General features: G+C 42.4%; 1 protein-coding gene across 2 annotated transcripts in view; it reads right to left on the bottom strand.

The window, feature by feature from the left end:
- The window catches only part of LOC122489402 (regulator of G protein signaling 7 binding protein), a 104,989-nt gene that overhangs the window by 76,051 nt on the left and 11,017 nt on the right, over window positions 1-17,921 (bottom strand). The window lies entirely within an intron of this gene.

Genomic DNA, 17,921 nt, shown 5'->3' with positions numbered 1-17,921 from the left:
ATGGCCGTGGCAGGGATTGCCAGGAGCGTGCGGAGCTCTGGACTCCCTGAAGAATGCGGAGAGCCACTAAAGGTAAAAGTAGTCCCTCACGGACTGAAGAATTTAGAGAAACTTTGTTTTATTATTTATAGAGGTATTTGAGCAGCTGATGCTTTTACTTTCTCTGTGAAGTGGGAGACTAGATCATCATCATCTTTACTTAATGTTTTTAAATGGAAACGGCCTTCCAAATACCTAGAAAAGCAAACATAGATGCTCTAACAGTCAACTTACATAAATAAAAGGTTATTATTTTGACACTTGAAAACGTATTTACACAATTTCTTCTAAGAGTAAATGCTTTTTTATAAAGCCCATTCTGCCTCTCTGTGTTTTGCAGATTAAGCGTCATTGTTCTAGGGACCTCTTTCTGTTGGGGTTTATGAAAACAGACACTGAGTTGATACAACCCAGGTACAGCTTCAGGAAAGAAAGGATATTACAACGAATTGTGGTGCTGCTTGCCCTGTTTCAAAAAAGGGTTAGACAATGGTAACATGAAGTCCTTGTTCAGCTCTTCCCGTGTATGTCTCTAGCTCTGTTTTTATCGCTTAAATTAGCCTGCCTGTAAGCATAAACCTGTCTTTGGTGAGCTCCTTCCTTTTTATTTTTCTGAAAGACAGCATGCTGAACAGATTTATGGAACAAAATCTTTCAAGACCTAAGATTCTCTCTAAAAATAGCACTTAGCAATAAGGAATTTTTATTTTTTAGTTGAGTATGTATGCACATAGCCAAAAGGGGAAAATCTGGCAGGTGGGAAGCCAGAGCATACAGCAGGAGGTGAATTTCCAAGATGATACATTTTAATAAGGTCTAAACATTTTAGTCTCTCTGTTACTCCTATAGCAGATTACCTAAATCTCCCATGTGGTTTGAAAAATCAGATTATTACTAATTCTTGCATCGCAATTTACACAAACTCAAATTCGTACCTACAGAGACAGGCCCACCACACCGATGCACAAGCAAGATGTTTTTCCAGAATCTGTGACTGTTGATCTTTGTATTGCTAGTACCAGGTACTGAAAACCTCAATGCCTGGCATGCAGAGAAGTACATAATAAATGTAGGCTGAACGAATGAATGAACAAGCAGTGTGTTCGCAGATTCTGGCTCACAGTAGATGTAACCTGTTGTATGGGGCTACTTTTTTCACGGACCAGAGCTGGGTTGTTGGAAAGCTAAGGAGAGTGAAACCCCACAGACCTCCTAACACACTCCCTAGGGACAGTTTTGTTTTCTAACTGTGTAGCTTGACTAATGTCACCAGTGGCTTTGAGTTATTAACCACAGATTTTTTTTTACAAGGGAAAAAAATGAGTAAGAACGAATACTCTTTTTATAGTAGCTTCTAATTTTCCTTAGAAACTTCTCTTAATGTTTTTCTAATGTTGCAGGAAAATAGAAAAACATAATCTTCTAAATCAGTGTTGTCTTGCAGGAGATAGTTGTCATTTCTTTGACCGTCCCACCATCCGACCCTTCCTTCTGTTGGGAGATTCTCGATTACCTGTGGTGTTGAGGGGTACCAATGTCCTGCTTCCCACTGTGGAAGCCGAAAGGAAGAGGGCCTCTCTCTCTCTGCACCTGTAGCCAGGGTACTGCACCTGACACACTGGGCATTCTGACCAAGGCTTTGAAGCTGTGGTATGTGACCTAAGAGGAAGGGATGGTTAGGACTTTATCTGGGGCAGCAGCGTCCATCATTGGCATTGGCTAGAGCAACATCTTGGCCAGCCGGTTTCTGTTATGTAATCTGTGCAGTCTTCTTGGTTTGTGTCCCTTTTTGATTGTGTGATTTCCCACCCCCCTCCCCAAACTCCATAACCTCCCAATAAATCCTCCTCCTCAAGGTATTTGGAAGAAGCTGTTCTTTCTTGCAAAAAATCCTAATTGATATATCTCCTCAATTACTGATCAGTGACAGAGCTAAGCCTATTCCTGGCAGTTAGAAAGAAAATGAAGGGAAAAGCAAAAAGTTAGAAATTATCTAATAAATTTGAGTCTTAGTTAGCCATACTTGCATTCTTGTAGTCATGGCATAGTGGAAAGTCCAGTGGCCTTTGAATTGAGAGGTCATGAGTTTGAGTACTGACTCTATTTATTGATTATGTGACCTTGGACAAGACACTTGGATCTGTATAAGCCTCCATTTCCTCAACGGTAGCACAAGAATAAAAATATCACACAGGTATATTCTAAGGACAAGATGAGATTATTTTTATCATGAAAGCACTTTTAAAACTTAAAGCTATTTTCACCATTCCAGGCCAACAAAATTTTTTTTTCTATATAATTTGATTTTGTACATAATTCACATCTGTTACATATTTCCTAGTTTCTTTTTTGGAGATAGCCTGGGCCTTCAAATTTTAGTTTAAAAAGTACCTTATATCATTACTTCAGATGTAAGCAGTGAAGCTTGAACTATATTACAAAGATGAGTAGATGACTTCCTTGTGTCTCAGGTCAAAAGCTAAGTTTCCATTTGACACAACTTAGCTCATTCCTCGACAGACAGACAGACCCATGTAGAGCAGAGCTCAGACCAGGGGGTATTTGCCTATTGATTACCAGATCCTTCAAAGCTACCATCTGAACTTTGGCGTCTACCTAAAATGAGTGATTGAAACATGTTTTCTCATTTTATTGATACCATCTAATTCAGAATTAAAACCCTGCCCATGGACGCTCTTATGTGGATGTCAATGAGAGTTTACTGGTTATGTGACACAGCTAAAGGGCCTCAAAGCTGAGACAGAGATGTAGAGAAATGGAGGCGGCATCTTGTTGTCACAGCATGAATTACAGTCTGAAATCTGATCATTGGACTTGGATGATGTATCCCACATTATTTCTGGGCAGTTGATGCACCTTTTCCAGCACAGGGCAGGGAAAAATGGGGAACGCAGAGAGGACCCCAAGTGGGGGCTGCTCGCCATTGCCACACCCTGGGAACTTCCCCCTGAGGAAAGAAGAAGGGAGACACCTGGGGGCCATTTGCTCAGATGGATCCTTTGTGTAGGGTAGTGGTTCTCAAACCTAGTCGAGCATCAGAATCACCTGAAGACAATACATTCTGGAGCCCAGGGCATGCCCCCCATCAGGTAAATCAGAACCCCTGAGGATAAGCCCCTGGCACTTGTATTTTTTGAAGCTCCCCAGGTGACCAATAGTATCACAAGTTTGGGAACCACTGGTCTATGTTGTTCTCATACTCGATTTATTCCGGTAAAGCTTGTTAATTGAAACCATCATTGTCAAAGTTTCTTTTTCCCTGTTCCTCTACCAAGTCCTGGTCCTCTTGAACCCTGAGCCTGACAACAAAAGTCATTAGGCATTCATTATATTATATGCATATACCGTGTTTTGAAAACATTTAGAAAGGCCCAATCACTTTTATAACACAAAAACACTTGCCTTACACCCAAAGTCATTTTGTAGTGTAATAACCTTTATCAGTGGCTCATCATTTCTCTTAGGCATTCTTTCTGAAATGAAATATTCTATTCTTGGTGTTAAACCACAGAGGGATTATTCTTGAGCACTTGAAATAATAATCTTTTTTTTTAGTACTGAAATGATGAAAAAAAAAGTACATTTTTCTAATCAAAACATAATCTTCCAAACTATTTTTATCATTCTCATTCCAAACTGTTAGAGGTATATAACTTGTACAATTCTTTCTCTGGATTACAGTGAAAATCTTAGTAATACTGAAAGGTGTTTTTGGTTAAGGAATGCTGGACTAAGTTGTAATAATAATAATAATAATAATAATAGCTGGCATGTATTGAATGCTTATTGTGTGTTCAGTGTTTTGCTAAGTGCTTTACCTACATCACGTGAGTTAATTCTCAGAGCAGCCCAGGAACGTTGGTGCTATTATTTTCCTTACTTTTTTAGGGATAGAAACAGACCTGAAGGAGATGGGATTGCTCTGAGGTCACACATGTGATAAGTAGTTAAGTTATTCCCTTCACAGAAATATGTGTGAATGAATGGGAATGTTGAGTAGTTGTGTGGCTAAAGGTGTGCTCAGTCCTTGGACTGATGGTTTCATTTTATCTTCATAACCACCAACACACTAGGCAAAAAATATGACAGAATGTTCTAGAAAAGAAAAACAGATCAAAAGCCTTCTCTCCTGGCTCTCCAGCCTCCTGCCTTTTTCACTCCTGCTTCCTCTCTAATTATTCTCTCCAAGGAAATGGGGGCAGCCCCACCAGGGCCCAGAACAAATACTGTAGGAGAAATGTTTTCTCTCATTTTTTTCTTCTGGATCTTTAGTTCCAAATAAAGAAGATGAACAAATTTAAGGCTAGTACCTTTCTTTTTTTGTAATTTTAGAGACACAATGCGAGTGTGTGCAGGGGAGAGGGACAGAGGGAGAGAATCTTAAGCAGACCCCACACTCAGCGCAGAGCCTGACATGGAGCTTGGTCCCATGACCTTGGGATCATGACCTGAGCAAAAATCAAGAGTCAGACACCGAAATGACTGAGCCACCCAGGCACCCCAAGGCTAGTACCATTCTTTTTTTAATTTTTAAAAATGTTTTATTTATTTTTGAGAGAGAGATAGAGCGCAGGTGGGGGAGGGGCAGAGAGAGAGGGAGACACAGAATCCGAAGCAGGCTCTAGGCTCTGAGCTGTCAGCACAGAGCCCGATGTGGGGCTCGAACTCATAAACCGCGAGATTGTGACCTGAGCTGAAATCCGATGCTCAACCTGAGCCACCCAGGTGCCCCACCTAATAAGTATAAAAGCTCGAACTCTACCTATATAAATAAATTATTTTTGATATTTTCCTGCTTGCATTCAAGACTGATACTCATGGCTTGACATGTGTGTGTAGATTTTGCCCCTAAACATCTAATACAAAATATTTAGAAAATAGAGATATGTAAGGAAGTCATTTATCTATAAAGGAACACATGTAAAGATTTTGGTGTATATCCTTGGAATTAGATCTACTTATATAATTTTCATTTTGTTTGAAAAACGGGGTCATTATGCAAAACTGTTTTATAATATGATTTTTTTTCACTAAATGTCATTTTAAATGTTTGCACAGTATTTTAGCACCTGGGCCTATTATTTAATCAATCCTCTATTGGATACTTAGATCATTCCTCCTTTTTTGCTGTCACAAGCCATGCTGTAATGTACACACACATTTGTGCAGCTTCAAGGAAGTGTAGGCATGGTAAGTACAGCCCACAGTAGTCAAGGGGATTGATCAAAGTAACCCAGCTGAAAGCATGGTGATAACTCTAAATAGGGTCTGATAATCAGTCCGGTTCTCCTTCCTCTCAACTTCTCAGTGGTTCTTAAACCCTGCTGTAGGCTTGTAAAATACTTGTAGAGTTTTTTATAAATATCGTGTCCAGGCCTCATCCCCAGACATTCTGATTTAATTGATTTGGGGTGGAGCCCCGGTAAGAGCATCTTAAAAAATTCCTCTGGGTACTAGGATGTGCAGCAGGGTTAGGATCACTGCTTAGGCCATGAGGCTTCTGGAAGCAAGAGCGCACAGAAACATCCTACAATTACTCTTTCTTGAGCACACCAGCACCAGAGTATATTACTCGGGTGACTTCTTAGTTAATTTTCATGGGGTCTTTGCCTTGGAAGTGGAAAGAGGAATGTGTGTTTTTACAATGATGCAGGTTTTAGAGAGCTTTGAATGTCTGTTTCAGAGCTGGTGCAGCGGAAGGGCAGGAGGGCAGCGAGGGGCTGCAGCTTGAGGGCAACTACCATTTGCACCCACAGCTACAAAGCCGGTTAGCATTAGCCCTCACATCTCCATAGCTTCTAGCCCCTACCTGCTGGGTGACAGCCAGCCTCCCCTCAGGCGTCTCCAAGAACCCTGGGGTGATTCCTGTAAAATATCGGTAGGTGTCTAAACAATGCCTTTAGTTGCTCAGGGCCACAGTCAGCTAAACTGATCCTCTGTAGCCTCAGGCCACAACTGTCCCACAGAGGTGCCAAGAGGACTAGAACTGTCCGTCACTGCCATTGCCCCTTCCTGGCTACAGTAAAGCTGGGAGTTGATTGTATACCCTGAGGCTGAGCCAAGTGGAGCTTACCCACCACTCCTCCAGGGCAGAGACTGCAAGTTAGAAGACTGCCTGCTCTGTCTAACGTTTATTTGAAGAAGCATTTGGGAGCAAAGTTAATTGGACTGCAAAGCTCTAGCATTTAGCGATTCAGCTTTCAGTGCAAAACCACAGATTCCATCCCAGGGCCTGGGCTGGAAAGAGTTTAGGGGCCCTGCTATCCCCAGAACACCACTCTGTGAGTAATTACACCTGTAAGATGCCTGCTTCCTTGGGGTGGATTTGCTCTTGAGGACTTGCTGCTGGCCCTCCAATGACCGGGGTTTTCCAGCTTTGCATAACTTACCAGAACACATCATGAAGGTAAATGAGGGATCATAAATAGAGGGAATGTGTGTCCATTTACAAGAGATAGAGGAATCCATGTGATCTCAGCTCCTGTTATCCAGAAATTACTTTAAGACAAATAAGGACTTGATGGGAGGGTGGTACCTATGGGACAGTGGCCAGGGCTTGTAGCTGGAAGTCCCGAGACCTGGTTTCCTGTTCCAACTCTGTCACTCCTATGCTGTGTGGCCAGAGGCAGGCCACCTCACCTCTCAGAGCTCTTCATTTTGCATGTATGTAGAATAGAATCATCCACAGCTCCAAGAGGTAGAAGGGTTAATGGACATCGTATTTGGAGAAGCACTTTGTATCCTGCACAGCATTAGAAATCCATAGTGACAGTGGGTTGTACTTCATCAGTAAAGGGAAAGTGCACCTCTCGGGGGCCTTTAAGGCTGAAAGCAGTCAAGGGATTGTACGCAGCACCTACTTCAGCTCTAAGGTTGTGGGCCCAAAGAACCCTGTGATGGCAGGGGATGGGAAGGGTCTTTATGAACTCACCTAGGAAGGAATATGAGCCTCAGTAGCTCTTCCAGTTATTCCCTTGACCTTTTTAGGCTACCAAACTGGGCTAGAGATGTCCTCACATCGTGAACGCCTTTCCTTATCTCTTTTGTACTTTCTGCCCCCATCCCCACATCCACCGTATTTGCATCTGCGGATATGCGCGGGGGCACGTGTTGTATGTATCCGTGGGGGAGAGAGGAAGTAGATTTGAGTAGGAAATAGACCCAAAGGGGAGGAAGAGGACTGCGGTGGGTTGCATGGTGTCTGCTTACCACCTGGGGGTGAGAATAAATTTAGACCTCTGTGATGAGCTGGAGGAGAAGCAGAAGCATTAATAGATACCCCAGAGCTGATGGACAGAGTTTCTTCAGCCCCAGATGATCAGGTATGGCACAGAGTTGGAGAGGAGGCCATTTCCCCACCTCAGTGTGGAACCCAGCACCCCTCTGCCACTCTGTGGACTGGGAGCTCTCAGAGCACCTCCACACAGGCCCTCAGCTGGGTTCCTCACAGTGCTCAGAGGCTTTGGGGGCAGAGGGAGCGGGGTTGAAAGAGCGTGGTGCCTGTGATGACAGACTGATGAGTGGGCTCATGTGTGCTATCCCTTTGGGGAGTAGTAAAATAATAACCAATAATAACATTTTTAAGGCACTTTGAAAGCTCAGAAATGGGGGACCTTACTGACCTTAGGCCCCCAGAAGGTATTATGGTATCAGCAATATAACACTGATGTTTGAAATGCTGATGTCGAATCATAGATACAGATGCTGTGTCTATAACTAGAACAAACTACCAAGAAAAAATTAAGTTACTATGGAAGCCTGGGATCTTAGAGTTTTCGTGAACTTAAAGGTTAGTCATTTGACCCAGCTTTTCTCCAGGTGCTTAAGTTTCTTCTCCAAACTTCTGTCCCTCTCAGGGTGCCACCTATGCCTTTCTAGCCCCCACCCCTCGCCCCTCCACCTTATCCTTAGTTCACCTATATACCGATAGTCCCTGGCACATGATGGTCTGATTTCGGAGTTTTCAACCTCGCGATGGTCAGAAAGCAAGACACATTCAGTAGAAACTACTTTCAGTTTTGAATTTTGACCTTTTCCCAGACTAGCAATGTGTAGAATGATCCTCTCTTGTGATGCCCATACCAACAGCGAGCCGATGCTCCCAGTCAGCCACGCGAGCTCCGGGGTAAAAGCCCTTATGCTGGCAACCGCTCTGTTTCTCACTGTCAGTATGGTATCCAGTGTCGGAAGAGTCCATGTCATTTACTGAATGCAACACTTTATTATAAAACGAGCTTCATGTTAGATGATTTTGCCCAACTGTAGGCTAAGAACAACTGTTCTGAGCACCTTTAAGGCCAGGCTAAACTGTGATATTCAGTAGATTAGGTGTACTAAATGCATTTTCCACCTAGAATATTTTCAACCTACGGTGGGTTTATCAGCACGTAACCCCATTGTGGGCTGAGGAAATCTGTGGGTGATCGAGGGAAAGAGTGTGAAGAGCAAGAGAAGAATGGATAGTCCACTGGGCTACATTAAATCTTGAATCTCAGAAAAGGGACACGTTGAATATTGAAAGGTTTGATGTAGGTTCCACAATTGTAAGCAAAAATAAGTCCTAGAAGGAACACTTTCTGCTGGGAATTCAGAAACAGCTATTGAGAAATGGTTATGACTCTGGGGCAAATGGACATTTGTCAGTACTTGGTATACAGTATCTTCTTTCAGTGAAATACTATCCGCTGCCAGATCATATAAATAACGAGAAACCAGGGTGATCCTTGCCCCACCCCCGCTTAGGATTTTGTTTAGTTAAAAAAAAAAATACCCTCTACTCAGCATTCATGTGGCCCTCAGACTCTGTTACATATCTGACAGGCTATTTGTCTTGATCTTAATCATAATAAGATCAATGGCTCCCCTTTGATATGAGAAAGTAATGTGTCAGCTGTATGATAATTTAAATAATTGTCATCTTATCAAAGGAGAAAGGGTCTTTCAAGCAATTTGACTTGAGGGCAAATGTACAAATACTCTATTTTCTCTCCTTAGGTTCAATTCCACAAATGTTTTACATGTTCCTAATGCTAATTAAGTGTTTTGGGCCTTAATTACCTAATTCAAGGCTAAAATACTTTTTTTTTTTAATTTTTTTTTCAACGTTTATTTATTTTTGGGACAGAGAGAGACAGAGCATGAATGGGGGAGGGGCAGAGAGAGAGGGAGACACAGAATCGGAAACAGGCTCCAGGCTCTGAGCCATCAGCCCAGAGCCTGACGCGGGGCTCGAACTCACGGACTGTGAGATCCTGTGAGATCGTAACCTGGCTGAAGTCGGACGCTTAACCAACTGCGCCACCCAGGCGCCCCATAAAATACTTTTCTATATTTGGTTACTTTTATAACGAGGTGACAGGTAATAACAAATTTTAGCATCGACATTGTGCCATTCCGAAAGCAACAAAGAAATTAAGAAGGTAATACAGGTCACAGTTACTAAAGCCAAACCCAAATGGTAAGATATCCTTGTATTTCTCTTATGGTTCACATCCAACAGCCTGCAAATATTCTGAGCTGGAAGCAGGCGATAAGTAACAGAGATAGACACTGATAGCTGAGGGCCACTTGTAGTCAGCAGAATCTTTCTGTTGGCCAATATTTTAAAATTGATATTTGACACATAAACATGAATTCCTGGAGCTTCTTAAGAAACAAACAGGTTGCAAGTATGGCACATTTGGCCCACTCTTGCACAGGGAACCGGCAGTCAGTGAAGCCTGTTTCAGACATGCAGGCACATGCTCTCTTTCTCACACTGCCTTCTGGGCCTCTGATGGACTTGAGTTCAGAAAGCTTGAATGTCCTCTGACCCGTAACCCTGTGATTGCATAGTTGCCTTTATTTTCTCTTCACTTCATTCCTTTATCTCTTGTCAATACCAACTCTTGAATCGGCATGGTTCCCAAAGAACAAATTTCTTCTAACTCACTTTCTCTCCGGCTACATCATTGCCCTTTCCTACATCTTTCCCCCTCATGGCCCACAGAGTTTCCTTGCCTCAAGTGGAGAATGCCCTGAGAATACTGAAGCATGAAGCAAGACTGTCCCAGAATGAACCGTGATGACATTTCTTTTGCAAAGATTATACCTAAATAGGTACCTGAACTCCCTTCACATTGTCATGTCAGAGCTACAGTGGTGCCCTGTATAATAACCTAATACTGAAATTTAGAGAAGAATTTAAAGGCACTCTAGTCTGAACAGACTTGGTAACTTGAAACATATTTCATCCTCAGAAAACAAAAGATTGAATCTATGAATATAAAAACAGTTGATAAGGCTTGTTTTTGTGGAGAGAACATTTGCCGAGTGATTTTGCATTATGGTACATGGTGTGGCCTAAAATAATCTGAGCAGTTTCCTCATTATTCAGTGATGGTACAGTACTAAAACAGATGCAGCCATTTGAGCTCAAAATTCAGAGAGTAAGAAAACATGACTTATGGTGAAAAATGTTCATGGGAGTCACCCAGTCGGGAAGATCAGCAATCTCCTTCAGAACCTACTGTTGACCACGTAGTTCCTCCCTGGTGAGGGGTGAATGATGTTCTGATGCCTGACCATATGCTGATGGGTAGGGGCTTCCTCAAGTATCTCCCCTTACTGCCCGTACAGAAGGCTTCCCAAATGTCCACAGGTGATCTCCCCACAGCTACACTCTGAGAATTAGGAGTTGTGGGGCTTTTAGCCATCTGCTATGATCAAGGGAACTGGCTCAGTGTGATGGTTAATTTGATGTTTTAACTTGTTTGAGCCATAGAATACCCAGATATTTGGTTGCGTATTATTTCTCTGTGTGTCTGTGAGGGTCATTCTGGAAGACATTAGTGTTGGAATTGGTAGAGTAAAGCAGATGGCCCTCCTAATGTGGGTAGCCATCCCCCAATCCATTGAGGGCCTGAAAAGAACGAGAGGGTTAAGAAAGTTTGAATTCTCTATTCCTAGCTACTGAGTTGGGACATCAGTCTCTTCTCCACATCAATTCTCCACTTTATACACGCGCACACACACACACACACAGACACACACACACACCCCATATATCCTATTGGTTCTTTCTCTGAAAAACCTTAACGTACCCAGTTTAGAAGCTTGCTGCCACTCCCCTCTCAGGCTATTTCTGTGTTCCATGGAGGGGACAGCTGTACTTACCCAAACTACACATTCCCAAATCATATCCACAGAAAGGGTCTGATCCTTTATAGTTAGTTGTCTTACCTAGCTCATTTGGGGGTGGAAAATTCTGTAGTGGTCCTCAAAGAGAAGGTCTTTGTACACCAGCCACTATTTTGGGATAAGGATTATTATGAAATCAAAATGAATAGATTTTTATGGAAGTTAAGAAAGTGCTAGTAAGAACAGTAGTCTTAAGATTAAGATTTATCCTTGACTTTGCCATTACTCATTTCTTACCCCACCTGCTGCTTTTGGACTAGAGTAAGGACAGACAGGAGTAGAACAACTGAAAAAAATCCTTTTGAACAAAAATAATGACACAAAACCCAAAATGTTTGAGATGTATAATTCAAGAAACTACACACCTGCAACAATTTTAGGAACTCTATTTCTGCCTAATAAATTTCCATCTCAGAAACATATACCAGAAATGTTTTGGTGCAGGTGAGGGGGAGTGGTTTATTCTTTAATTCTAAGATAGATAAGAATTTCAAGAGTGACACAGTGATAGGAATGATAGCAAAAGATGAAAAATCAGAAATGATCTGTTTATGGATCACGAATATCTGCAAAAGATAAAAAAAATCGGCATCACCCAATTCCTCAGTTCAGGGAATAGATGGCAAGAATGGAAATAGAAATGCCAAGTCAAATTGAAACGCTTCAAAAGTAGACCCACTAAGAGAATAAAACAGTCCAATCAGAGTCTGAAGCTCTAACAAGCCATCATTCTGGCTAAAAACTGGCATTCTGACAAGGGGGAGCAAGGTGGATAATGACTCCGGTGATTTAAACTCCCTTTGCTAGGGAGACTGGAGCTCTTGTGCATTCACTGATAAGGGATTTGGGTATTTTAAGAAGTGGTGTTTTGAGATTGGTCTATAATCTCTTCCCATTCTTGTTCCTTTTGAGTTCTTCCCTTCCTTTTTTTTTTTTATTTAAAAAAACAATTTTTTTTAATGTTTATTTACTTTTGAGACAGAGAGAGACAGAGGATGAACGGGGGAGGGTCAGAGACAGAGGGAGACACAGAATCTGAAACAGGCTCCAGACTTTGAGCTGTCAGCACAGAGCCCGACGCGGGGCTCGAACTCACGAGCCGTGAGATCATGACCTGAGCCGAAGTCGGACGCTTAACCGACTGAGCCACCGAGGCACCTCGCTTTTTTTTTTTTTAATGTTTATTTATTTTTGAGAGAGAAACAGAGACAGAGACAGAGCACGAGCAGGGGAGGGGCAGAGAGAGAGGGAGACACAGAATCCAAAGCAGGCTCCAGGCTCTGAGCTGTCCGCACAGAGTCCAATATGGAGCTCAAACTCATGACACCATGAGATCATGACCTGAGCTGAAGTCAGACGCTTAACCCACTGAGCCTCCCAGGCCGCCCCTTCCCATGTTTTTATCCAGTGTCACTGTTACTCTCTTGCATGTACCTGTCACCACAGTGGGAAGTTGGCTCTCCTTTGAGCCCTGGCACATTTGGTACCATTTCTCACTTCCATTTCTCTTGAACCCCTTGTATGCACTGATGTTTTGGAGTGGAGCTATGTGGCCAATGTCACTGTGGTAATGGGGTGTCCCACTCCTACTCAAATGTCCTCTGCTGGGAAAGAAGCAGGTTGGTTCTTGAAACCCAGAATTCAGCCTACCCAACCGGGGAAAAAGTCTGATTCTACGTCCTCATTTTTATGACTTGTGTGGACAAACAGACAAGAAGGTGTCCAAGGATGGAGCGATCTGAGTACACATAGCATGGAGGAAGAAAGTCTGAAAAAGTCGGGGCTCAGGGAGAAGTGCTGAGGCCTCCAGAATGCAGAGCCCAAATCCATTCACATTCCACTGGAAGCTTCAGAGAGACCATCATTGTGTTATTTTTCTTGCTTGCTTGTTTTCCTCTTCTTACTAGCTGAGGAAACCTTAAAAGCCTTCAAATCAGCTGTGTGCCAGCTGAAGAGGTCCTTGTCCTGAAGTGTGTCCAGGGGAGGAGAGAGACTTTGAGTGGAAATAATATTTGGTGGCAGTGAAAGGGAAGGAAAGCAAGTAGGCCAATTCTGGGACTGCTCCAAGAAAGAAGGGGGCTGTCTGGGGAACCACCTGGCATAGTGTCAAGAATAAAGATTCTGCTACCAGAGAGACCAGTGTTCAAACCCCAGCCCCACCAATTAACCAAATGTCTCAACTTTCTCAATCTAAATTTACTACAAAATGAAAATTTTAAAAATATCTGGTATTCTTCGGGCTCCTGGGTGGCTCAGTCAGTTATGGGTCTGACTTCAGCTTGGGTCATGATCTCAGAGTTCGTGAGTTCGAACCTCGCATCCAGCTCTGCACTGACAGATCAGAGCCTGGAGCCTGCTTCGGATTCTGTGTCTCCCTCTCTCTTTGCCCCTCCCCCACTCACTCACACTCTCTCTCTCTCTCTTTCTCTCTCTCTGTCTGTCTGTCTGTCTCTCTTTGTCTCTCTGTCTCTCTCTTAGAATTAAACATTTAAAAAAAATCTGGTATTCTGGGTGCTCCAGAAAGCCTCCAGATGTACCTTATCTAGATTCAGAAGGGAGCTATGAAGCCTCGGTTGGTCTGGATGAATCCACTATCATGGAAGCATAAAGGAAAAGTCCAAAGAATCCCAAAGACTATAGTCCTGGCGGGACCACTGCCAAGGTAATCTCGCCTCCCACCTTTCTACATATTGGCTCTATGATTAGGCCCCTGTGGTCTAATTTCTGCGACTTTTAGGTAAATGGATTTCTTAGCCAAAATATCAGGCTTTAAAACATGTCACTGGGGGTGCCTGGGTGGCTCAGTTCATGAACTCATGGTTTGTAAGTTCAAGCCCCGTTCAAGCTCGCTACTGTCAGCAAAGAGCCTGCTTCAGATCCTCTGTTCCCCTCTCTCTGCTTCCCCCCAGCTCACGCGCGCTCTCTCAAAAATAAATAAACATTGAGAAACATCTCACTGGGTTCTAAGTAAATATTCAGATGAACTCATGTACTCATGAAGTGATATGTGCAAAGGGTACAGCACATTGACATTGCTATTTCTATTGTCCCTCGGTTCAAGACAGGAGCATTTACTCATTTACTCATTACTTGTTCTTCAAAGTTTGGTCAAAGTGCTACCATCCCTTTATGAAGTCTTGTTTCTTGGCTACTCCCACTCAAGCAGAGCTAATAGCTATGTCCTTTCTGCCTCTCCTGTATCATCTGCATATTTCTATCACAGCATCAATGACCCTGTTCTGCAATAATTTGTTTACATGTCTGTCTCTACACAGATGCTAGCGCATAAGTTCCACAAGGGCAGAGGCTGTGTTTTATTTTGACATTTCCAGAACCTAGCACAGTGCCTGCTTTAAGTAGGTAGTTCAGAGTTCGATGAACACCCCAATAAGAAAATGGGCAGAAAAGAGTGGGTAGATGTTCAGGGATCTCCTCCTACTTCTTTTTCCCCACTGTAGCTCTTTCCCCACATCTCATGTCCAAGCTCCCTACCCTTCCCCAGTCTTGCTAAAGATCCTGTCCTGGGCCTTAGGAAGCATCACTTTGGCTTATAGATTGGGAAACTTTTGTCCTCACTGGATAGTTAGTATGGTGAGAGATGTATGCAAATGAAATCATGAAACTTGTGGTTGGGAGATCCACATGACATGATCTTGGACAAAATTATGTTCATAGAAGTTGCTGTATGAGGCTTCTGAAAGGGCTGCACTTAATTGTCCCATGTCTTTGCCTTTTCTTCCCTGCTGGGAACATAGACACAGCTTCTAGAGCTAAGCAGGGTTCTTGGCACCTTGAGGAAAAGGCCTGAAGTATTCCAGAAAATCTCATATCTCATATCTGATATCTTTGGATCATGAACCAATGCTTCCTATCCCCTACCCCTGAGTTTTTAATTATGAGAGAAAATAAACTCTTCTCTGTTTAAGTCACTGAAATCTGGTCTATGCTACTTACAGCTGAAGACAATTCCAAACTGATAATCTAGTTTTCTTTTTTTCCCCTCAGACATGACAATGTCACTTTGTCTTTGGACCTTTACACTTGCTCTTGCCTCTGGCTAAAGTGCTTTTCTCACAGATCATCACAGGACTGGCCCCTTCTCAAGATCAGATACCAAGTTAGCATGTCACATTCCAGAGGGACCTTTCTGAAAACCCTATCTGAAAATAACTCCCTACCTTGCATCCATCATTCTTTAATTGTATCACTCTATTTCCTTCATTGCATTTGTCAATCTCTCAGTTGTACTTTCTTCTTCCTGTTTTGTTTTTTCTCAATACATTCAGGCTGCTATAAAAAAACACCATTAACTGGGTGGCTTACAACAACAGAAATGTATTGCTCATTGGTCTGGAGGGTGGGCTGTCTAAGACCAAGGTGCCAGCATTGTCATGTTTGGGCTCTCTTCCTGGGCTCTCTTCTTGGTTCCTAGCTGGTGCTGTCTCACTGTGTCCTCACATGGTAGAAGGGGCTAGGGATCTTTTTGGAGCCCCTTTTATATTCATGAAGGCTTCAATCTCATAACTGAAGCTCCACCCAAAGGCCCTACCTACTGGTACCATAACTTTGGACATTCAGATTTCAACGTAGGAGTGGTGCAGAGTCACAAACATTCAGACCCACAGCATTTCTTGATCATCCTTACCATGAAGGCGGGAACCTTCTTTATTTTGTTCAGAACTGCTGTATCTCCAGCACCTAGAAAAGCACGTGGCATATGGTGGATGCTCTATAAATAGTTGTCCAGAAAGGGAGGATACTTCCAGAGTTACAAATGAATATATTTCCCCAAAGAATATGCCATCATATGTTGCATAGGTTTATAATTTTGGAAGTTATGGGTTAAATGCATTTTATGACCTAACTGCTGTATAACATGGTTTATATGACATGATTTTCAAGTTCAATTTTTCTTAATGACTTTATTATAATCTAGATCATAGGTCATTTTACAGCTTATCCCTATATCCAGAAAATGCTGCCTCTCTACCTTTTAATCTTAATAGTTCATCAGATTTTAACTCCTTGATGAAATTCTTTCTTTGATTTATTAAAGGAAATTGTTCCAAAAAGAGCATCACTCAATCTCAGGTAGATGCATTCTAAATGATTTCTTTTTAAGTTAATTAATTAATTTATTTATTAATTTATTATTTATTTTGAAAGAATAAGAGAGAGCAAGTGAGACCATGACCTGAGGCGAAGTTGGATGCTTAATCGACTGAGCCACCCAAGTTTACTTGAGTGCCATTGCCTACACTCCTTGTAGACTCTGTCTCATTTCACTTCCTGTCTTGTGGAAACTATACTCAAAGTATACTCCTGTCTTAGGAAAACTATACTCAAACGTACCTTGCTGAACTTCCTGCTTTCCCAAGATGTTCCTGCACCTCTTATCTTTTCCATGGGTCTATTTAAAAGCGGCCAAATCTTGTTAATCCCTTTGGGACTCTTCTGTCTGTTGTGGATTTCTGTGTGAGGAGCATGTAGGCTGTAATGAGACTGCACGTAAGACCTCGACATTCAGGAGGCTAAATGACTTTTTTTTTAATGGTTAAAGGTAGGCTTTTATAGAGAGAACCCATAGATGTGGACTAATAGGAGAGGGCCATCCTTTAGACACTGTTAGGGAATAAGAAGTAGATCAGTTTGAGTAAGTAAAGAGTCAGATAGTAAAAGAAGAGTCCAGGAATACAGCTTGGGTGCTATGACTGAGATGGTTGGTTGTTGGCCATTATCCATTCTCCTCCTTTCCCTTCTAGTTAAGGTGTCAGAGAAAAATACACTTCCTAGTCTCTGTAGTTAGGTATGACTACGTGATGTAGTTCTAGAAGTTTTGTTTGGGTTTACTTAGAAAGAGCTGACCCCACTGGGAAGCATAGCCTTTCCCCCGTTCATCCTCTATTCTGGACTGATGGCTGGAGCTCCTGTCATAATCTTGCATCATCAAGTCAGGTTGAGGGTGGAAGCCATATGCTAAGAATGGGCAACAGAACAGTGATTCCGTGCTCTAAATTCCATTCTAGGGCTCCTTTTCTGTGTGAGAATAAACTCTGGTATCTTTAAACAACTACTTCTTTGAATTTTTTGTTAAATGTAGCCAAACGTAAGCCATTTTGATACATATGCTCACTTGGGGAGCTTTAAAAAATATCCGAATGCCCAGACTGCATCCCAGATAGTTTAAATCAAAAACTCTAGGGATGAAATTCAAGCACCAGCAATTTTTTAAAGCTTCCCAGGTGATTCCAGTGTGCAGGCCAAGTTGAGAATCACTGCTTCAGGCCGACAGGCCTCGTATTTGGCATGTTCAAGAATCTCTTGGGAGATGGGGTGGTGCTTGTTAAAAATTTGAATTTCCACGTCTTGCTCCCCAGACATTTTGGTTCTTTGGGTCTGAAGGCAAGCCAGATGATTCTGAGACTGGGAATCCAGAGATCACATTTGAAGAAACACTGCTTTAGGAAATGGGTATTGGCTTGAAGTTTTAAATCAAAGAAGTGGCAAGATCAGAGGAAAATTATAGGCAGATTAGCCTAGAACCAGTGAGTAAATTGCAAAGAAGAGGTGAGTGTTGTGATTGATGGCCTGGGGGTACCAACTGTGAACTAAGAGGGTAACCTCAGAAATGGGGAGGAAGAGAGAGAGAGAGAGAGAGAGAGAGAGAGAGAGAGAGAGAGAAT

Source organism: Prionailurus bengalensis, chromosome A1 (genome assembly GCF_016509475.1).
Source record: "Prionailurus bengalensis isolate Pbe53 chromosome A1, Fcat_Pben_1.1_paternal_pri, whole genome shotgun sequence".
Lineage (NCBI taxonomy): Eukaryota > Metazoa > Chordata > Mammalia > Carnivora > Felidae > Prionailurus > Prionailurus bengalensis.
This window is presented reverse-complemented; position numbering and strand designations above follow the sequence as displayed.